At 37.4% G+C, this 24385-nt stretch overlaps 1 protein-coding gene across 1 annotated transcript in view; it reads right to left on the reverse strand.

Annotated features, from left to right (window-relative positions):
- Positions 1–24385, reverse strand: part of ENOX1 (ecto-NOX disulfide-thiol exchanger 1) — a 409234-nt gene that overhangs the window by 253020 nt on the left and 131829 nt on the right. Inside the window, exon 3 of the mRNA XM_063595931.1 lies at positions 15819–15962. The gene's annotated coding sequence lies outside the window, so the exon portion shown is untranslated. The remainder of the gene's footprint in view (positions 1–15818; positions 15963–24385) is intronic.

Genomic DNA, 24385 nt, shown 5'->3' on the forward strand with positions numbered 1-24385 from the left:
CCATTCCATTTATCTATCTGTCTATCCTTCTGCCAGTAGCAAAGACTCTTGATTACTCTAGCTTTGCAATAAGTTTTGAAATTGGGAGCTGTGAGTCCTCTAACATTGTTCTTTTTCAAGATTGTTTTGGCTATTTTGGGTCTTTATATTTTCATATGAAGTTCAGGATCATAAATTTCTTTTTTTTTTTCTTTTTTTTGAGACAGAGTTTCACTCTGTCGCCAGCTGGAGTGCAGTGGTGTGATCTCGGCTCACTGCAACCTCCGCCTCCTGGGTTCAAGCAATTCTTCTGCCTCAGCCTCCTAAGTAGCTGGGACTACAGCCGCATGCCACCACACCCGGCTAATTTTTTGTATTTTTAGTAGAGATGGGGTTTCACCATGTTGGCCAGGATGGTCTCGATCTCTTGACCTCGTGATCTGCCCTCCTCGGCCTCCCAAAGTGCTGGGATTACAGGTGTGGGTCACCATGGCTGCCCTGTAAATTTCTTTTAAAAAGCCAGTCGAAGCAGGCGCAGTGGCTCACATCTGTAATCCTAGCTCTTAGGGAGGCAGAATCAGGAGGATAGCTTGAGCCCAGGAGTTCAAGATCTGCCTGGGCAATATAGTGAGACCCCATTCTCCACAAAAAAGAAAAAGAAAAAAAAGCCAGATAAGATTTTCATAGGGATGGCACTGAATCTGTAGATATATTTGGGGAGTACTGACATTTTGCTAACTTAAGCTTTCTATGATTATGGTGTGTTTCACCATTATTTAGGTCATGATTAATCTCTTTCAATGATGCTTTGCAGTTTTCAGCGTGCATGTCTTACACTGCTTTTGTTAAGTTTATTCCTAAGTATTTTTTATTGATGCTATTATAAATAAAATTGTCTTCTTAATTTCATTTTAAATTGCTCCTTGCTAGTGTATACAAATATAACTGGTCTTTGTATATTGATTTTATACGTTGCAACCTCACAGAACTCATTTATTAGCTCATAGTCAATAGTACATTATTGACTAGAAGTGGGTAGAGTAGAAATGTTTGTCTTGTTCCTAATCTTAGGTGGAAAACTTTCAGTCTTTCACTAATAACTGTAATGTTAGTTGTGGGTTTTCCATAGATGTTCTTTAGCTGGTTAAAAAGTTTCCTTATATTCCTAGTTTGTTGAGCATATTTATCATGAAACGGATTTTGTCAAATATTATTTCTAAGTTTACTGAGATGATTGTATGTTTTTCTTTTATTCTATTAATATGGAGTTTACACCGATTAATTTTCAAATGTTTAAGTAACCTTTTATTAGTGGGATAAATTATATTTGGTTCTGGTGTATAATCTTTTTTATATGTTGCTGTATACAATTTGCTAGTATCTTGCTGAGAATTTTTCTATCTGTATTAATAAAGAATAGTGGTCTACAGTTTCCTTTCTTCTTATGTATTTGTCAGGTTTTGCTATCAGGGTAATACTACAATTGTAGTTTCACCTATTAACAGGAAACTTTGAAAAATAAAAATTTTAAATTCTATCTGAAATATTTAAAAATAAAATTCTGAGTAATAAATATAATAGCAGGTATTTAAGATGTTTATATAAAATATTACTGAGATGTTTTAAAGAAGATTTATATAAACGCAGAGATAGTGTATGTTCATATATTGGAAGGCTTGATATTGGTGAGAAGTCAATTCTTCCCAAACTGATCCCTAGAATAAATATATTCCCAATCATAATCCCATTTGGCTAATTTCTTAGAAACCAGCAACATAATTCTAAGATAAATCTAAAATTTTACAGGAACTAGGATATACAAACCAATTTTGTAAAAAACCAAAAAAAGAACAAAGATGGAAGGCTTATACCATCTGACTTGAAGACTTACTATAAAGCTACAGAAATCAGTGTAGTCTGGTACACTGATATATAAAGAGCTACAAAACCAATGGAACAGAGCAGAGAGCTCAGAAATAGATGCATATTTATGTGGTCATTTGATCTTTAAGGATAACATTAAGAAATTCCAGTGGGGGAAAGGAACGTCTTCAAGTAGTGCTGGAAGAATTAAATATCCATACAGAAAATAAAAAACTCTACACTGACCTCACACAACAAATAAAAATTAATTTAATATGGATAATAAATCTAAACATAAAAGCTACAACTGTACTATAAAGTTTTCAAACTATATATGTGTGTGTATATATATGTGTATATATGTGTGTGTATATATATATATATATATATATATATATATATATATAACAGAGATAACTTTGTTTTAGACAGGATACAGAAAATAATTAACCACGAAAGAAAAAGAAAGCCCTGATAAATTAGACCTCAAAATTTAAACTTCTGCTCATCAAAAGACATCACTAAGAGAATAAATTAGCAAGGCTCAGATTGGAAAGAAATACTTGCAAAATATACCTAATAAAATACTTGTTTATATATTTACATACATATATATTTTATATATGGCTCATACATATAAAGAACTTCTATACCTCAATAAGTAAAACACAAATAATCCAATTTAAAAATGGGAAAATAACTGCAATGAACACGTTACAGAGAAAATTATATAAATGACCAGTAAGCATATGAAAATGATTTCGACATATTAGTCATCAAGGAAAAGGCATATTAGATTACTATTAAACATCACCACAAACCCACCAAAATGGCTAAACCTAAAAAGTCAGACTGCACCAAATATGGGTGAGGATGTAGAACACTAAAACTCTCACATTTTGTTGGTGGGAATATAAACAATTACTTTGGAAAAGATCTGGCAATTTCTTCAAAAATTAAGAGTACACCTATCTATGACCAGAATCCTACTTTTAGATGTTGACCTACTATAAATGAAGACCTATGCCCTCAAAAACATCTGCACAAGAATGTTTATAGAAGCTCATTCATACTAGTCGAAATGTGGAAGAATGGATAAACAAACTGGTAAAATGGAATACAACTCAGCAATAGAGAACTACCAATGAACTCAAGAACAGACTGATCTCAAAAACATTATGCTATATGAAAGAAGCCTGACACGAAAGAGTATATAGAGTATGGTTCCATTTATATAAAGCCCTGAAAGAAGTGATTTACTCTTGGTGGGGTAGGGATACTGGGAGGGGCCTGCAGGAACTTTCTGGGGTAATATAGATTCGGGTGCAACAGGCAGATACATTTGTCAGAACTCACGGAAATTCACTCATAAAAGTTGTGTGTTTTATCATATGTAAATTTTACCTCAAAAGAAAAAACAAAGAATCATAAAATTTAAATTCTGGTAATAATGCACACGTTCAAGTATTTAGGAGGATATGTACTAATGTCTATAACTTGCTTTGAAATGTGTCCAAGCCAGAAGTGGTGGCTCACGCCTGTAATCCCAGCACTTTGGGAGGTCAAGGTGGGAGGATCACAGGGTCAGGAGATCGAGACCATTCTGGCTAACATGGTGAAAGCCCATCTCTATTAAAAATACAAAAAATTAGCCTGGCGTGGTGGCAGGCACCTGTAGTACAGCTACTCAGGAAGCTGAGGCAGGAGAATGGCATAAGCCCAGGAGGCGGAGGTTGCAGTGAGCAGAGATTGTGCCACTGTACTCCAGCCTGAGTGACAGAGCGAGACTCCGTCTCAAAAAAAAAAAAAAAGAAAGAAAGAAAGAAAGAAATGTGTCCAAATATAATATTCATGAATGATGAATGGATAGAGGGATAGAATGATGCACAGTGGTGGGTATATGAGTATTTACTGTAAACTTCTTTAAACTATTTGGAATAGTTAAACATTTGAATAATAAAATGCTTAAATAAAAAAATCCTTTAAAACTAAGACTTTCACAAAAAAAATGAAAAGAAAAATTAAAAGAAAAAAAGAGAAAGCAATCCCAGCTTTGTAAGTTACCAGCCATGCTTCATAAATAGTCTAAGCATAATTTCCTCGTTTATAAAATATAAAAAATAATATCTACTATACAGGACTGTTAAAGGACTATACTTGCCAATATATGTAAAAAACAGTTCCTGGTATAAATAAGCACTGAATAAATGTTTTAGCTACTATTTTTAGTAAGCATAGAACGTCTGTAGACATAAACCCACAAAAATAAAACTTCCTGAAAAAGAAGACAATGTTTACACACTTTGTTAAAACAATTGTTATGTTTGTTGCATAGAAAAAAATCAGATTCACCGTGATTTTTTTCTACATGTGAATACCATTTATTAGGCTCCCTAAGTGAATGAGCTAGTAGAAAGGAAATATTATATTTAAAAAACCCCATAAGGCATATTTTTAGAAATGGTATTTCCTTGACTTTCGTTCCAGGAAAATTCTAACACACGGCACGGAGCATGTGGAGCCCAGAAAAGAAAGCCTGCCAGATGCCACAGCAATAAATAGAGTAGGGCCTTGGAGACGAAGCATAAAAGGAAAATGTGGAGCATCATATCTGCAGTACCCTTCTCCATCTGGTATTTAGCCCACTGAAGTTATGGGATTTTTGGAAATTCACCTTTGTAGGCTACCTTTAATTATTTTTCTTGTTTATTTGTCCAGTAAACATTTAAACTGTAGCCTAATATGAGCCAAGTTCTATGCAGGTCTTCCAGGACCTTTGGAAAATGAAGCTGGGTACGGAAATTTCAGGAAAAAAATGTTCTAAGTACAGAGTAATGAAAGGTTAATACTATTTACATCTTGTCATCTCTTTTTACAATATTAATTTCACAAATACAATTTTAGCATTTCCAACCAATAAATTAAGCAACAGCATATTTTCTCAAATGGCAGGAATTCTCAGACAGGAATAAAAGGGAGTAGAATTTCTTAAGTGGGTTATGTCTCACTTTGCTAAGAAGGGCAGAAGTGAAAATAGGTTTTCATAAATTATATTTTCTATGGGTCTTGTATTATCATTTTTATAAACAGATATTTTCCAAGCAACTGGAATTTCTTCCCATCATCTCTCAATTTAGTAATCTTTCTGATGAGCAAACTGAGCTGTAGAATGTTGAACACTGTTTCATCCTACTATGACTGCCATCCTTTGGCTTGTTGAATATATATTCTTGTGATAATTCTAAGAAACTATGACTAATGGATTTTTATCCAGAATTTTAAAACAACAATAAGTTCTTTTAAATTAAATGAAAAATACATTCTATTTCCTTTTCTTTTTTGGGGGGATTACACATTCTCTGCTAAAATTTAGGATGGAATTTCTAACAGTGATGGCATTGTTTGGTAACTAACAGTCTTTTGTGTGTGTGAAAAATTCTAAATGAGTGGAAATGATCTCAGAAATTTTATCTTGAAAATGTTTGCCTATAGTATTTATTCAAGTGTTGTCCACATTTTAGGAAAGAACTTCAAAAATGTCCTTTTCATAAAAATATGCAGTTCTCTTGTGTCTATTTAAAAGGGAAGTCCCTCTCCTACCTCCAGCATACACACTCATCTCTGGGCTATCAATAGAAGCTAAAGAAAAAATTAAAGAAACACTGGCTGCATGCCAAATTTTGGGTTAATAGGGAAGAGAAAGCTGGTTGGCAATCTCCCTTTCTAGTCCTTATCTTTTCCTCCCCTTATCTCTCCTGTGCTAGGGGTGCTGGGATGTCTGTACTCTGTAACCTCTTTCTCTGAATGGAGACAGAAGCAGGAAGTCAGGTGCCCTGCACTTTAATGTCTTATTATTCTTCCCCTTGAGTAAATCCTAACTGTTAATGGGAAATAAAATGCTATATGTAAATGAACATCGTCACTTGGAAATCATCATTCTGGGCTACAGCACCAATACACCTGTAATCTTAAAACATCCTTTTAATAGTAACGAATTTGTCAAAAAAGTATATTAGGACATCTATATTCAAATTAAGTTTACCACTGGCTTAGGTTTTTAAAATTGTATAATACAAGTTGCTTAAGATGGTGAAAGGCCAAACTTTTGTGATTCCTTCCACTGTGTATCATCCTGGAGCAAAACTCATGGGGGAAAATTAGATATTCGTGAAGCAAGATAGCGAGGGTTTTTGTTGTTGTTGAGGTTCCCGTCAGGAACAAGCTTATATTATTGGATTTACTTGACAGTGTACAACTGCCCTTGAAATGAAACATCACCTACTTCCAACAAGTGTGCTCTCTCCCTAGTTCACCCTAATTAAGGAGGCTTCCCTATATTAATTTTGTCTCTTATACAAGCATCCTTGAGACTCTTTGTGCTTAATTATTTATGTCTATGTCTCAAGTATTAAGAGCACACTTGAAATTTAAGATTTTTCTAAGTTTCTAACACTTACTAGCTTTGTTTTTTGCTTAGACCTGTTAATCTAACTTTGTCTTCTCAACACTTTTGGGAATAATGCATTGCTTATCCTTAAATTTTTGCTTTGCAGTTTCTGTATGAAAGATTCCAAATTCAGGTTTCAATGTATTTGAAACGAAGTTGCTGATTCCTCTCACTGGAATTAAGACCTACACTTACTTTTCTCACTCTTCTTTATTCTATTTCAAAGTTTGATGAATATTTTCTCAAACTGTATTTGAAAAATTTAGAATCCAATACCATGACCAATCTTCCTCCTGCTAAGCCATTGGTGGTCTATTACTTTTTAAGAAAAAGTAATATGGACCCTGATGTAAAAAGAAAAGAAAAACAAATATACAGTGATTTCAGCAGGTCTATTAGTAGACATGTTTTCTCATGTTTCTCGGTAGCTTGGCCCTCTTGTCTGGTATTCCTGAGACGATGGGCCTACCCACAGAGAAAGGGAGAAGGAGGTAAAGAAGTTGCAGGTTTGCTGGTGATTTGAGCTGAATCCTCATGCAACAACTTGAAGGCAGACAGATTGGAAGAGCCGTGAGTTGATTTTCTAAAGTAAAATCCACCAGAAAGAGTTTACACGGTGTTGGAATTCTACCACATTTATAAATTAATGTGCCAGATGCCATCAGCAGATCTATCATTATGATGGCTATTGATAAACATCAAAATTTGACCATTAAGAAAATAGCACTACTAATCTCATACTGGGGATATCAGTACCACTACAGAAAAATTCTACTTAAAAACATATGTGAGCTAAAAGTGAAAAGCATTTCCCTGCTGATTCCACATGTCCACAACAGCCTAAGCAGTGTGGAGATGGCCAGTGGGGCAGCGATAGGGAACGTGTGCCAACATTTCTGACAGGAACTCTATTTTCTGAGGATTTAGGCTCAATTATGAAAGTCTGCTGAAAATGAAACTTGGCATAAATATTGTAGCTTAGTAGAATTCCATCAAATACAACAAAAATGAAGATTAAGGAGAGGGAAATCCTATAAACTCAACTTTCAGAAAAGACCAGAGCATTGCTAAGGAAAATCAAAGGAAGTTCTCAATACTTATTAATTAATCTTTTCATAAACCAAATCATATTTGAGAAGTGGTGAGATCATTTACAGCCTAATAATTTCCAGATATGGAAGGGAATAAATAATTTAAAGGGGTAATGATTGAACCTAGGAAAGGCTGTGTCAGTTCTAGAAATAGTGGCTTTTACTCTTGAATTTTTAAAAGTTCCATTTTCTTAGTGGTGGCATTGGCCCAGGCCACAATCATATACAAAAACATAACTGACCAAAAAAAAAAAAAAAAGAAAGGTTTTAATCTCTTAGAATAGCAAAACAGAATTTGAGAAGAGCCTAAACTCTAAGATATACAGCTCTTAAAATTTTACCATAAAGGACACTTTTTTAGAGCCCTAAATAAGGTGGGAACCTTAAACACAGACCTTAATTTTAATAACTCTTGGGAATGGATGGTCTCAGTTAACTCTAATCTTATATTTGTTTATAGACCTCAGTTTTCAATTACAGGAGGTCTAAGCATTGAAGTGTTAGAGTGTTTCAATAGATGAAAGATGATTAATAGAAATTTTAATATCTCTCCAAGTCAAATGACCATGTAACCTCTACAAATATTACTGTAATCGCTACAAATATTTGTTACTTTGTTTATTCATTCAGTAATTCAAAAAAGATTTATTGAGCACATGCTAGGTATAACACTCCATAAAACAAGCCTAAAATCTACCAAAAATACAAATATGTATTCACTTGAGAATTTCTGATAGCTCTCATTTAGTGAAGGTACCAGACACTAAACAACATTTAACTTGAGATACATCTGGAACCTTTAGCAACATACTAAACTTTAAAAAAAAATGCATATTTTTCTAATGTGGTTCTGAAACAAAGAGACAAAAAGAAATTTTTTATTTGTCTAATGGAAGAGAAAAGTCCTCAAAAACTAGCTGACCTCCCAGATAATGAAGTGTAAAAGAATGTGCAAATGTACTTCAAAAAGTAACTCTCCTGGACACCAACTGAACCCTTAGAAGCTAAAGGGGGGAAATAACCCCTTCTTCCTTCTTTTACTCTCTCTAGTTTGTCTTTGTTCTGTTTCCCTTGTCATTTCCCACTCTTCAGACACAATTATAGTTGATTGAGATATAACGAGTAAAGCTACATTAGAAACTACTCATGGAAAAATCAATAGAAAAGGATAGAGGCACATTCAACAGAAACAACAAAACAGAAGCACTGTTAGGAAGAAGGAAGTGAGAGGTTTTTGTAGCAGAATGTACGGAACAGATATTTCCCAAGTGCCTCTTCTATGGTAGGTGGGACATAGCAGCATCATACAGTCACCTCATATATCCACTGTAAAAGAGGAGATGGGTGGGTGCAGGCAGGTAATTGTCCAGAAAAAGCAACAGACTGGTTCTATTATGAGAAAGTGAACATACTTCATTTGTGGAAAACTATACAACAATTAACCACTATGAATGAAACAGATCTCCATATATTAACAGAGAGAATTCTAAAAAAAAAAATTTGAGAAAAAACAAGTTCCAAAGGTATATATTCAGTATGATCCCATCTATGTAAATTTAAAAAATATTGCACATATATATGTGTGTATAAATATATATACACATACATATATATATGTATACACACATATATAGAGATTAATTATAACTATGTATGTGATAAATGGTATAATATACAACAACCTTATTATCATGATAGTACCTCTGGGAAAGGAGAAGTAGATATCTGAAGAACATTTAAAAATTTTTAAATACGGGGGTGAATACATACGCTTTGCTCTTTTCTGTAGGTTTAAGCTACTTGACAATAAAAATTAACATTTTTTTTGAAATTTGTTGTCTAAAAAAAGAAAGCTGTAGAAATTGAGACAATTAGAAGGAGCTGTTCGAATAAGTCTAACTTTCTTATTTCTGAGCTGAGCTGAGAATATACAGCTGATTATTTTCCATCTTCAGAAAGAGAAACAATGGAAACTTACTGTAGAAGAAAAGACTATCCTTGCAATGAGAAGTCAGTGGCACTTTTGGCAAATGAATGGTCAGTTTCAGGTGGAAGTGAATTATCTGAATGTAGTTATATTGAGTCCTCCAGCTTTAAAAGAATGTTTCAACTCATACACTATTTATTTGAGTTACTCTTTTTTTTCCTTATGGGGTGTGAATATGAGGTTTAAGGGACACAGTTAATAGATGCCAAGTTTTCATTGTTTCTACAAATGTTTATAGAGTCTGGATTTTGGAATAACAATTTGCACACTTACAAGTGTTGATTAGCTGGGCAAGATTGCAATTAATATTACTTTTTTAAGCTCCTCGCAAAGACTTCCTTTTCTTTCAAAATTGCCAATAAACATTTTCTAACATAATCCCCAAGGAGCTCATTCACTGGGTGCTGGGGGACTCCAGCAGGAAGGAAACCTACTAACATTTTATTAATTTTGGATCATGTGTAATTCTTAGAATTAATGGCAAGGAGCCAGGGAGGTTGTTTTTTGTTTTTTTTTTTTTTTCATTTTTTAAATCACAGTGGAAAATAGGCCTGAAACATTTCACTAGTAAGGCAAGAGTCACTTAAGATATATTATTAAATATGAGGGGTAGAAATAAATCACAGACACAAGTGGTATTATACAGTGTGCATTTTTCTGAAAAAACAGACTCCATGCATGAGGATTAGATATACGCCCACAATAAGAGGGCATATTGATCTATAATTTTCAATATTACATCCTTGTATTTTTTATTATATGCTATTTTTCAACTAGTAGAGGAACGTGTTCTCATAAAGCTAATATTTATTCTTCCATGTTTATACAGCTAGTAGTGCATTTCAGGAAATGAGAAATTCTGAGAAGCCAAATATAACTTGATGTCCTATGCAAAAAAGAAGACAAGACAGAAAAATCCCCATATTTTAAAAACCTGACTCAGGAACTCACTCATAAAGCTTTAAATAATTAAATAACACAACATAATGAAAGTCTTTTGATATTATTTTTTCTATTCCCATAAATGTAGCCTTTTCATAGATGATACATCTTATCATGTAGTATTCCTCATTTTACTAGAAATCAAAGAAAAGGACCCTTTAGTCCAGTTCTCATTTTCAACACTGTACTCACTGTGTGTATTTTGTGGAAGCTGAGGCAGATATTAACTGTAATCCCACTATAAAAATTGAGATACCCCTACTGGAAACTGTATTGTTAATTCATGAATTCTTCTCATTTTATTATTAAGCAACCTGTGTACTGGGGAATTCAATGATTTCTTAAACCCAAAGAAAATAGTAGTGAATGATACTTTGGTTTTTCATGGAGAGGCTGTATTCATATTATATTATGGTAAAAGCCTCAAGAGGTCAGAGCTATTTCGGGGGAGAAATTCCCCAAGTCTTCGGAGGAGAAAGTCCCCAAAGGTCAATTGTTTCTATGTCCTCTCCTTTTAGTTTATAACTTTACTTGAGCCCTTGGAGAAATCAGGAGAAACAGAAGTTGTCAAGTCATTTCCCCATACTCCGCATGCGTAAAGATGGAACTGGGTGTTGGCAACAGTAAGTAAGTGAGGCAGAAGGCAGAAGTGTTGAGGGGGACGGCAGGGGGTGAGGCCAAGGATGTTGGGACTAAAGGGAGAGAGCAGTTAGGCTGTAATCAAGGGTTCTTTGAGCTCCCCACAAACCGATCCTTGATTTTCTGAGGAAGCTTGTGGCCTAGAGCAGACAGCTGAAACTATGGTGCTTGGTGAAAAGCAAGTGAAAAAAAAACTACTACTTTATTACTTACCTTTTCCCAGTCATCTTGCAGATTTCAGATTTTCTACCCTTTCCGCTCTCAGTAACTGACCGGCCACCTTTGCGGCATCAGCCCCACCACTTCTCCTGAGGTCCAAGCCTGTCTCCATCTCCATATCCAAGAGCTGTCCTCTCTCTGCCATTTTCCTGTACTGAGTTCTAATATTATCTTTCCCTCATCCATGTTCCTATATCAAGAAAAATGATCTCCTTTAAACACCAAACCAGAATTTCTCGTTCTTTGAAAGAGTCCATCCATCCATTTACGTATGTTAGTGTATTTCTAGGCAGCTAAAAAATAAATGTAAAGTAGAAGTGCAATAGAATGGAAAGAGAATGGTACCCGGAGTTAGAAAAAGGGGGCTACACCCAGCTCCAGCTTTCTGCCCATTTGGGCACTGTCAGCTCTAAGTGAAGTTTCTGTAGCCTGGGCAGTTGCAGACCTCCACTGCTGGACAAGGGAAAGAAGGTTTGAGTCTGGTTATTACAATAACTGGGGTTGGGGGAGATGTTGGCTTTTGGTTCCTGAGAACCGTGGTTACTAAACATTCTTTTATTTATTTTTATTTTTATTTTTTTTTTGAGACAGAGCTGTTCTCTTGCTGCCCAGGCTGGAGTGCAATGGCGTGATCTTGGCTCACTGCAACCTCCACCTCCTGGGTTCAAGCGATTTTCCTGCCATAGCCTCCTGAAGTAGCTGGGATTACAGGCGCCCACGACCACGCCCAGCTAATTTTTTTGTATTTTTAGTTGTGATGGGATTTCACCATGTTGGCCAGGCTGGCCTTGAACTCCTGACCTCAGGTGATCCACCCGCCTCGGCCTCCCAAAGTGCTGCAATTATAGGCATGAGCCACTGCACCTGGCCGGTTACTAAACATTCTAAACATGCATGGGACAACCTTGCATCACAAAGAACTGTCCCACTTAAAATGCCAATACTGCCCTGATGAAGAAACATCAATAGATGATTTTCAATGTTCCTTCAACCTATTTGGCCTCTAAAAGTTAAGTGAAATGTAGGGAACTTAAGAGACTCAGGAAAGAACTGTGAGGATAATTAAAATTTTGGATTATGCAGATTTATAGGAAAAGTTTTAAAAATGGGCTTATATCTCCCAAAGAGAAAAAGGATGATTTAAAAACTGAGACTAGGATGATACAGGGGAAGTCTGACCAATAAATTTTCTTTTTCAATGGAAGCAGAAATAAATTAACATGATATGAGCTCAGAAATTACATTGGCTTTCTTGAGAAAGACTTGAAATCATAAATGAAAGAGGAGACATTACAACTGATATCACAGAAATAAAAAGGATTATGAGAGACTACAAGGAACAATGATATGCCAACCAGTTAGATAACGTAGATGAAACAGATACATTTCTAGAAACATACAACCTACCAAGACTAAATAGAGAAAAAATAGAAAGCCTAAACAGACCCATAACTAGTAAGGAGATTGAGTCAGTAGTTACAAATCTTCCAACAAAGAAAAGTCCTATATCAGATCGCTTCACCAGATAATTCTACCAAACATTTAAAGAACTAATGCTAATCCTTCTCAAACTCTTCTAAAAAATTGAAAAGGATGGAACATTTCCTAACTCATTTTATGAAGCCAGCATAAGCCTGATACCAAAGTCAACCATGCCACAAGAAAACTACAGGCCAATATCCCTGATGAATGTAAGTGCAAAAATTCTCAACAAAATACTAGCAACTTTTTTGCTAGCAACAAATACTAGCAAACCAAATTCAACAGCAGTATGCAGTATGCTGTTGAATTTGGAAGCCTCATACTTCCTGATGTCGAAATGTAACAACAAACTCTCTATATATTATATATAGAGTTTCAGTCATGCAAGATGAAAAAATTGTAATATATAAAGCTACTGTAGTCAGAATGGCATGGTACTGACATAAAGGCAGATATATGGACCAATGGAACAGGATAGAGAGTCCAGAAATAAACCCATATATATGGGATCAAATTATATTCAACATGGGTTCCAAGACTCCACAAAAGTGTAAGAACTTATTCTTCAATAAATTGAGTTGGGAAAACTGTATATCCACATGCCACAGAATAAAACTGGATCCTTATTTTATACCATACACCAAAACCAAACCAAAATGAATTAAAGAATTAAATATAAGATTTGAGACTACACAACTACTAGAAGAAAACCCAGGGAAAAAGTTCCATAATATTTGGTCTTGGCTGTGATTTCTTAGATATCACAAGAAAAGAACAGGTAACAAAACAAACATAGACAAGTAGAATTATATCAAATTAAAAGGCTTCCATGCAGCAAAGGAAGCAATCAATAGAGTGAAAAGGCAACTTACAGAATGGGAAAAAATTTGCAAACCATATATCTGATAAGGGGTTAATATATTAAATATATAATAAACTCCTACAACTCAACTGCAAAATATCCAAATAATATAATTTAAAAATGGGCAAAGGACTTGAATAGACATTTCTCCCAAGAAGACATACAAATGGTCAACAGATACATGAAATGATATTCAAAATCACTAATTATCAGGGAAATACAAATCAAAACCACAATGAAGTATCACCTCAAGATGGTTATTATTTAAAATAATAGACAAGGGTTAGTAAAGTTGTGGAGAAATTGGAACCCTTGTACACTGAGGGTGAGAATGCAAACTGGTACTTCTGCTGTGCAGTATGAAGATTCCTCCACAAATTAAAAATAGAACTACCATATGATCCAGCAATTTCACTTCTGGGTACATATCAAAAAAACTGAAAACAGGATCTTGTAGAGATATTTACACACTCATGTTCACTGCAGCATTATTCGCAATAGCTAGGATATGGAAAGAACCTAAATGCCCACTGACAAATGAATGAGTAAACATGGTCTATATGTAGAACAGAAGATTATTAAGCCTAACAAGGAAAATCCTGTCATATGTGACAACATGGATAAACTAAGGTCATTATGCTAAGTGAAACAAGCCAGTCACCGAAGGACAAGTACTGCATGATTTCATTCATATGAGGTACCTAAAGTAGTCAAACTCATAGAATAAGGTAAAATTGTAGTTGCCAGAGCTGAAGGGAGGAGAAACAGGGAGTTGCTTTACAACAGGTATAGCACTTTAGTTAAGCAAGATGAAAAAATTGTAAGGATTTGCTGTACAACATGCAGAGAGTTAACAACACTAAAGTATGGACTTAAAAATTTGTTAAAGGGTAGATTTCATGTTTTGTGTGTGTGTGTGTGTGTGTGTGTGTTAACCACAATAAATGAAAAAAAAAAAACTAAGAAAAAAAGGAAATTGGATCCCTGGGTATGAAGGTTTGAAAACAAATGGATTTTTATTGGTTTCAGACAGTTCACGCAGAATCTTGCTTGTAGACTAGGGAGGAGCATTTAGGTAACTTCTCACGTCCTTCCCAGCACTTCTGTTTCTATGGATACAGTTATTAGGTTCCAGCACACTGTGATATCCTACTGAATTGACAGGCTAGAGAGCTGAGGATGGAGGCACAACTTCCCATCTACCCCATACCCTAGTAAATACCCCCTGCCTCACTGTTCAATGGGGGTTAATCATGAGGCCCAACAGCGAAGGGTACAGTGGGAAAACTGGAGTCTAGCCCAGCACTATAGTAAAATCTACTTTGATTCTTAGTAGAAATAAAAGAAATAAAAAAAAGTAGAACCACAGTAAAGGGCTACTAAGAGAGAAAGCATTTGTCACCGTGGACAGAATAAAAGTACCACCAAATGAAATAAATGCCTATGGGAAAAGATGTGTCATGCTAGAAAGTACTGTGTTCCTTCTCCTTTGCTCTTCATTTAGTTTTCATCCACTCAATGTACCAAGCCTTATCCTATATCCTGTTTCCTTTTCCAGCTTTGAAAGATGCATGGACTGAATTTAGCCTTTGGTTAGGTCTTTGTCAGAAAGTACGTTCAAAATAAAAGTGTTTTACTTGGTACTATCTCAACAGCAAACATGTATTTCCAAAATGAAATGCTTGCTCTACTAGCAAGCTTTTTCCTTGAGTAAGCAACAATATTGTTAGTAATTTTTCAAACTGTTAATACACATACACACACACACACACACAAAACCCCAAACAAGTCCTATTCTATCATTTATAAATCATAGGGTGAATATCCTCTGGTAGAACTAAATGAAAACACTCAGGGCACTGAGTTTTTATAATTTGAAAAATGATAATACTAGTTGATATTGACAAATTCAGTTTTGATTTTCAACGTTTCAAAATATAATTTATCCACAAGGTCTTAAACAATTGAAAGTACTTAACTAAATCTGATATATGTAGATGCTTGGCATAAATTTACTGAATCTATTCAGTTAGAATTTATAAACACAAAAATAAAATTTGTTTTAAGTCAATGTGGGGTATATTTTATTTCTAATATCCTTGTTACATTCCACAGGGTATACATAAATAAGTATGACAAGATATTTATTTTCATTTAAATCTAACTTTCAATGAAATTAAGAAACGAAAATCTGTTTAAAATCTACCCCCAGAGTTCTAATTGAAATAGAGTACAAATATTTTCCATTAAAAAATATCCCTCAAACTTAATATCTTCAGTAAGAAAAATGAAAAAATTAACACAAACCTCAAAACTGCCAGCAGCTCAGAAGACAAATGTGTTGTCTGGGGACTTGATTGAAACCATGTATTCATAAAAGTCTTTTAAATGGATGCTCTTCACAAAGGAAGTCCCATGGAAGACAGCATGGTTCTGACATACCAGAGGCTTCTGGAAGCAAAGAAAAGCACACCGTTAGGATATGTCTAAAGTACCATTACTGTCTGTAATGGTATTATTATCACTTATATGTGTTATCAGCATGATGTTATTAATTTCTATCAATTCTGTACCCCAAATCATCTTATTCATCAATGGCAGAGTGGGACAGTAACCTTTCAATATCGTATTTAGAAATTTCTAAAAGTCAGGAGTATTTATAACTAAGCAAACCTCTGCTTTTCCTCTTATCTAGGCTGGGATTGAATAACTGTGGGCAGGGTATGAGCACAAGAGCAGTGACAGTATTTACTGAGTGTCTACCAGATATAAGGCACTGTGCAAGTAGCTTTTAAATCTGGGATCTTTAATACAAACAACACTGCAATTGAAAAGTATTGGCTCCATTTTACAGATGAGAAAAAAATGCACAGATTGCTGACCTCAGGCTTAGAACCTGTAACCATCAAAGTTCAAAGGCCTTAGGGCAGGTACTTTCCCTCATCTCACTCTGTAGCCTTGGTGATTTAGAAAAATATTTCCCAAACAGAACTGACAAGAGAACAGATAATGCTGCAACATACTAAATTAATTCAAATATTACTAATTAATTAAGAACTTGTCTTGCCTAATTTACTTTAGTTTTATATTAAATATTGTCTTATTCAGTCAGGCCCACATAAATACAAATGCCCAGCTTTAAGCAGTATATTTTTTTCTACCAACTTTTCTTCCTTAGACAAAGAGAGAACTTGCTGGAAACTGAGAAGCTCCTTTGTGTTTGGTGTGGGATTACATGCAGCGCTACATCAAGGCTGGCACTGCAAACTTCTCATCTTCCTCTGGCCCATCCATGTGACCCACAGTTCCTCCACTGTCCTGATGAATGAGAACACTTAGTTTTCCTGATTGCATCAGGAACTGAGCCCACATCCTCTGTGGCTATTACTGAGTGATATTACTGTATCTCTTTGTGGCTACATTTACCTTAATGGCTGAGGGTGACAAAGCGAGGGCTCTAGTTGGATTTCCATTCTCGTTTTTAGTCAGCTATCTCTATATTTGTTTCTGATGGTTCCAGTGCAACACAGAGACCCCCTGCAACTTACCCACCACCAGCTGTCCCAGTACCCACTCTCACACTGTGTTGCAGGGCTACTGCTCACCAAATAAATGCTTCAACACATCCCTTGAAATGATAGCTTTGGATGTCATAGACTTTTGTCTGTCCTGAACCTTTTAGCTCATGGCCCCACTGCAGGACCAAAAGTCCCTTAGAGAGACTAGAAAATGATGGAGCCAAGAAGATCATGCATAACTTTTGAAATTTTTAGTTTATTGGATTTTTGGCCACAAAAGCTTCAGTCATGAATAAAGAAACAAGGGAAAATGATGGATGGTATTTTCAAATTCTACAGAACCAGAGCCTAGGATTATTACACAAAGAAAAAGGAAAAAGAACAGAGGAAAACAGAGCTAGTTTATCTTTGCATGACAGAAGAAAGGTGAGCTTGACAAAGAATGAAGAAAAAAGACTTGAACCAATGGATCTAAACTAAGTGAGAGGAATGTGAAATGAATAGCAACTCTTCTTAAAACCTCATATACTAGCATTCTGTTTACTTCATACCACTCAGAAACAAATTTTCAGGCAGGGCACGGTGGCCCATGCCTATAATCCCAGCACTTTGGGAGGCCAAGGCGGGCAGATCACTTCAGTCCAGAAGTTCGAGACCAGCCTGGCCAATGTGGTGAAACCCTGTCTCTACAAAAAATACAAAAATTGGCCAGGTGCGGTGGCTCATGCCTGTAATCCCAGCACTTTGGGAGGCCGAGGTGGGTGGATCATGAGGTCAGGAGATGGAGACCATCCTGGCTAACACTGTGAAAGCCCGTCTCTACTAAAAACACAAAAAATTAGCCGGGCATGGTGGCGGGTGCCTGTAGTCCCAGCTACTTGGGAGGCTGAGGCAGGAGAATGGTGTGAACCCGGGAGGCAGAGCTTGCAGTGATCCAAGATCGTACCACTGCACTCCAGCCTGGGTGACAGAGCGAGACTTCGTCTCAAAAACAAAAACAAAAAACAAAAATTAGCCAGGTGTGGTGGTGCACACCTATTAATCCTGGCTACTCGGGAGGCTGAGGCATAAGAATCACTTGAACCCAGGAGGTGGAGGCTGCAGTGAGCCAAGATTGCACCACTGCACTCGGGCCTGGGCAAGTAAGTGAGACTCTCTCAAAAACAAAAACAAACAAACAAAAAAACAACAAAAAAACCAACAACCAAATTTTCAGATTAAATGCCTAAACTAGTAGGCCCATTTTTTATAAAATCCTAATGACAATTTTTAAACGTTCATTCAGCCACTATTCATTATATACTTACGAGCCAAACAATAAGTTGGAAAATTCCAGGAACACTGCAATAATCAAGATAGCCTTTTAGTCAAGCATCTTAACTGTCTTGTAGAGAGATACAACTAGGATGTCAAAAACCATAAGAAGGTGGTACCAGTAGGTGTTTGTAATAATGGGGTCTGAAACCAAACTGGCGGGGGTGTTCCTGCTTCATTACTTCCTGGCTGTATGACCTTGGGCAAGGTACTAAAACTGTATAACTTAGCCTCCTTATCTGCAGGATGTATTTCCCGAAAAGGCTGTTCGAGGATTAAGTAAGATAAGCCACATAAAGTGCTTTGTGCACTGAGTAACATACAATAAGAACTCATCAAAAGTTAGGAAATGTTGGCGGGATGCAGTGGCTCACGCCTATAATCCCAGCACTTTGGGAGGCCAAGGCAGGCAGATCACCTGAGGTCAGGAGTTCGAGACCAGCCTGGCCAACATGATGAAACCCCGTCTCTACTAAATACAAAAATTAGCCAGGTATGGTGGTGCATGCCTGTAATCCCAGCACTCAGGAGGCTGAGGCAGGGAGAATTGCTTGAACCTGGGAGGTGGAAGTTGCAGTGGGCTGAGATCGTGCCACTGCACTCCAGCCTGGGTGACAAAGAGAGACTCTGTCTCAAAAAAAAAAAAAAAGTTAGGAAATATTAGTAGTATTGTTGTATAACAGATCATGGGTGGTATCAGTGATGGAAAACGTGCTATGAAGCTCAGAGGAATTGGAGATCCTTTCTGTTGGGGATGAATGGAATCAAGAAGGCTTCAGTGAAGAAAGTAGCATTTAAGATCAACTATAAGTAAACAGACAGACATGATTAGGCATTTACAGAAATTCTATTATAATTGAAAAGCCAGAATATGATATACTTTAGAAAAACATAGGTTCATGAAATTAGACATTATTTTCCAGGATTTGGTGTGAAAGTAGATACCTAACCTAACAACACAGCCAGGTCATAGTACAAAGAAAATCAACGTACTGCTACCAAGAGAGGTACACGATCCCATGGGGTCCTGTTCTATTTAACTGTAATCCAAAATGACACCATGGCTTTTAATGGAGCTTGGCAAGCTCTAGACGTGCCAATTTTAAACTTAGCCTTAAATTTAAATCATAGGGCTTGAGACTCAAATCTCCAATGTGACCTTTCCTGGGTGTTGTTCAAGAAAACATGTCTGTCACTGTGGACAGAAACCACACACCCTTTTACTCTGGAAAGTATAATATAAAGATGTACTGTATTTTACAAGCAGAGCCACAAAATGATGGTGGCTATAATTCCCTAGAAGCAATAAAAGCAAAGACTGTTTGATTTGTAACATTCATTTAGAAATGTCTTATTGCATTAATGAACATTCTTATTTCCCGCATATTCAGGACTTTAATTCAAAAAAAGCTTGGCAGGAATCTCATCATTTATAGATTTAACATATAGTTCCTCTGGATACATTCATTTTGCAAGGGCTCACTAAGCCACACTACTTTGTCCTTGCCAGACCCATACAATATTGTACTGAACAGAGGAGCTAAAAGCCCACAGTGGCTTGAATTCTCCTATACCCTCCCTGTTTCCTAGCCATGGAAGGTCTAATCAAGGAGAGTTCTATGGTTGAAATGTGTTCAGGTGTTGCCAATGTGATAGTGTGAAGAGGTATAGCCTTTAAGAGATGATTAGGCCATGAGGACTCCTCCCTCATGAATGTGATCAAGGCCCTTATAAAAGAGTCTTCACACAGCATTCAGGTAGCTGGCCCTTCTGCCTTCCACCACGTGCAAACACAGCAATATTCCCCTTCAGAGAAACCATCTTGGAAGTGGAGAGCAGCCAGCACCACAGACAACAGAATCTTCTGGTGCTTTAATCTTGAACTTTCTAGCCTCCAGGACTGTGAGAAAATAAATTTCTATTCTTTATAAATTACCTAATCAATGGTATTTGTTATAGGAACAACAAACAAAGGCAGAAATTGGTACCAGAAGAATGGGATGATGCTGTAATAAATACCTAAAAATGTAGAAACAGCTTTGGAATTGGGTAATGGGTAGAAGCTGGAATGGTAATGGGTAAATGCTGGAAAAAGCCTGTACCGTCATGAACAGAACATTAAGGGCAATTGTGGTGAGGGCTAAGAAGAAGCAGAAGACTAGAGAAAGCCTGACTTCCTTATGGATTACTTAAGTGGTTGTGAACAGAATGTTGGTATAAGCATGAACAGTAAAGATTATTCTGTTGAGATCTCAGATGGACATAAGGAACAGGGTACTGGAAGCTAGAGGAAGGGCCGTCTTTGTTATAAAATGGCAAAGAATTATGCTGAATTCTGTCCTGTCCTAGGACTCTGTGAAATGCAGAACTTAAGAGCAATTAACTAGAATATTTGGTGGAGTAAATTCTGAATTTTCCATTATTTCAAATTGTGAGCATTTGGGAAATTTTCAGCTTGGACATGTGGAGAATAAAAATTAAGTGCGTTTAGAAGAGAAAACCAAGTGCATGACCAAGTGACTGTTTGGTAAGGAGATTAGTATGGATAGAAGAAAGCCAGGTGCTTTAGAAGAAAGCCAGGAGCCATTGACAATGGACCAATGGCTCTAAACACATTTTGAAGATCTTTGAGGCTGCCCCTCCCATCATGGGCCCAGAGTGCTAGGGCTTTGAGGGCAGAATGGTTTTGAGGAAGGGGCCCAGGGTGCCTGGGGGATCTGGGGACTCACTGCCCAGGGCAATCTCAAGTCTCTGCTCCCCACATTCTGTTACGGCATTCCTCAGCCTCCCCAGCTGTGGCTTGAGTGGACCCAGCTGCAGCTGTAAACCTGGGCAGCCTCCATATGGTCATAATTCTGAGGCTTACAGAGTGCAAGAGCTGTGAGGCACAGCTGCTTCCGCCTAGATTTCAAAGGATGTCTCAGGCAGCCTTGGGACCTAGGCATGAACTTGCTTGCCACAGAGGTAGGACCATGGCAGAGACCCTTAACTAGTGCAATGACTAGTGGAACTGTGGGGTCAGAGCCACTGCAGAGAGTCCCCAGTAGGGCAATCCTTAGTGCAGCCATGGGGGCAGGTTCACTCATAAAATCCCATTATTGTAGAGCCACAGCATGCAACTTCAGCCTGAGAGAGCTACAAGGGCTGAACTCCAGCCCGCGAGAGCTGCTTCATGGGCTATGCTCAACGATGTTGTCATAGAAGGGTCTCCTGGAGGCTTGGAGACCCAACCCAGCTGAGTATGTCTTGAAGAAGATACGAAGTAAAAGATTACTTTCAAGTCTTAAGATTTAATGTTTGCCTTGTTGGGTTTTAGACTTACTTGGGACCTGTTACCCCTTTCTTCTTTGCTATTTCTCCCTTTTGGAATGGAAATGTCTATCCTATGTCTGTCCCATCATTGTATTTTACTTTATTTTTGAGACAGAATCTCGCTCTGTCACCCAGGCTGGAATGCAGTGGCATGACGTCGGCTCACCACAACCTCCACCTCCTGGGTTCAAGCGATTCTCCTGCCTCATCCTCCTGAGTAGCTGAGATTACAAGTGCCTGCCCCCACGCCCAGCCAAATTTTTTTCTATTTTTGGTAGAGACAGGGTTTTGTCATGTTGGCCAGGCTGTTCTCGAACTCCTGGCCTCAAGTGATCCACCTGCCTCGGCCTCCCAAAGTGCTGGGATTACAGGCATAAGCCATTGCGCCCAGTCCCATCATTGTATTAATATTTTAGAAGCGCATAACTTGTTTAACTTCACAGGTTCATAGCAGGAGACCAATTTGCCTTGACATGAATTATGCCTTGAGTCTCACCCATAGAGGATTTAGATGAGACTCTGGATTTTAGACTTTGAGTTGATGCTAGAACAAGTTTAGACTGGGCTACTGAGATGGAATCAATGTATTTTGCATGTGAGAGGACATAAATTTGGGAGAGGGGCCAGGGTGGAATATTACGGTTAAAATGTGTCCCCTTCAAAATTCAGGTGTTGGCAATGTGATATTATTAAGAAATTGGGCTTTTAAGAGGTGATTAGGCCATAGGGACTCCTCCCAGGTAAATGAGATTAAGGACCTTATTAAAAAATGTTTCACACAGCATTTGGATAATTGCTCTTCTGCCTTCTGCCATGTGAGGGCAAAGGGTTCCTCCCCTCCGGAATAACCATCTTGGAAGAAAGCTTCCCTTTCCAGAAAACTGAACCTGCCAGTGCATTCATCTTGAACTTTTCAGCCTCCAGAACTGTAAGCAAACAAATTTTTATGCTTTATAAATTACCCCATCTATTGTATTTTGGTATAGCAGCACAAATAGACTAAGAGAGTGAGCCTGCAATAAATACAGTATCCTTCTTTATCCCTTTCACTGAAAACCTGTCAACACTATTTTCCATTCATTCCAACTCATAACATCACAATTTATGCACTACCATTGTGTAAATTCATTCTTAGATTGCTATAAAGAAACATCTGAGGCTGGGTAATTCATAAGCAAAAATTTATTTTGGCTTATGGTTCTTCAGCCTATACAGGAAGCATGGCGCTGGTGTCTGCTTCTGGCGCATCCTCAAGAAGCTTACTATCATGGTGGAAGGCAAATGAGAGCAGGTCCATCACATGATGACAGCAGGGGCAAGAGAGAAAAGGGAGAGGTCCCAGACTCTTTTAAACAACCAGATCTTGCATGGACTTAGTGAGAACTCACCTATCACAAAGGGCATGGTGCTAAACCATTCATGAGGGATCCACCCCCATGATCCCATCACCTCCTACCAGGCCCCACCTTCAGCATTGGGAATCACATTTCAACATGAGATTTGGAGGGGACAAACATCCAAATCATATCAACCATAACTTCTAGCTAGTATTTATTCTTGTAGTTCATCCTGAAAAGAGCCCAAAATGGGTCATCCTCAGGCTATAATGGTGATAAACATTTGAACTAAAGTAAATAAGGCAGGGCACTGTGGCTCATGCCTGTAATCCCAGCACTCTGGGAGGCTGAGGCAGGCAGATCATTTGAGGTCAGGAGTTTGAGACCAGCCTGGCCAACATGGTGAAACCCTGTCTCTACTAAAAGTACAAAAATAGCCAGGTATGGTGATGTGTGCCTGTAGTCCCAGCTACTTGAGAGGCGGAGGCAGGAGAATGGCTTGAACCCAGGAGGTGGAGGTTGCAGTGAGCTAACACCACTGCACTGCAGCCCGGGCAACAGAGTGAGACTCCATCTCAAAAATAAATAAAATAAGTGAATAAATACATAGATGAGATAATTCTTAAAATGTAACTCTAATTATGTACATCCACTACTAAAGAACTTACAAGGGCTCCCTATTTTCCGAAGATCAGACCTAAGTTATTCACCAGAAATATCTGTTCCCACCATCCTCTGTAATCTCAAAACAGACTACTTCTGACCAAAACCCTTGGATCCAAGTAGAAATGGTCTGCTCACTATGTTATATAGTGAATCTCAACTAGAGGTGCATCACAGGTGCATGGGGTGTCGCCTATGACAAAAGTGATAAATGACATCTCTCTTGCCCTGTTTCTCTGATCAGCTACTACTTTGTGAACCACCCTATGGCGAGGCCCATTTGGAAAGAAACTGAAGGATCTTTCCAAGACAACAGCCAGTAAGAAACTTGGGCCCTTTATCTATTAGCCTATGAGAAACTAAATCCTACCAACAACCAATAAGCTTGGAAATATATTCTGCCCCAGTTGAGCAGAGATGCTGTAGATGTTGCTCTAGTTGAGATGACTACAGGCCTGGCCATTGCTTTGACTGAAGCCTTGTGAGAGACCCAGAGTTGGAGGACCCAGCTAAGGCATGCTCAGATTCCTGACTGTTGTTTAAGCAATTAAAATAGGGGGTCAGGCCTGAAAAATTCCTGAGCAAATACAACCAGAGGTCTTAAAAATAGCCTTAATCTTGCTTAAATTGCCAACATAAGCAAAACTTAACTCAGGTCACTTCTGATAAATGCTTACATTAGAACTAAAACTTAACCCCAGTGCATCGTAAGCAGCTAATGAACATAATT

This window comes from Pan paniscus, chromosome 14, assembly GCF_029289425.2.
Source record: "Pan paniscus chromosome 14, NHGRI_mPanPan1-v2.0_pri, whole genome shotgun sequence".
NCBI lineage: Eukaryota > Metazoa > Chordata > Mammalia > Primates > Hominidae > Pan > Pan paniscus.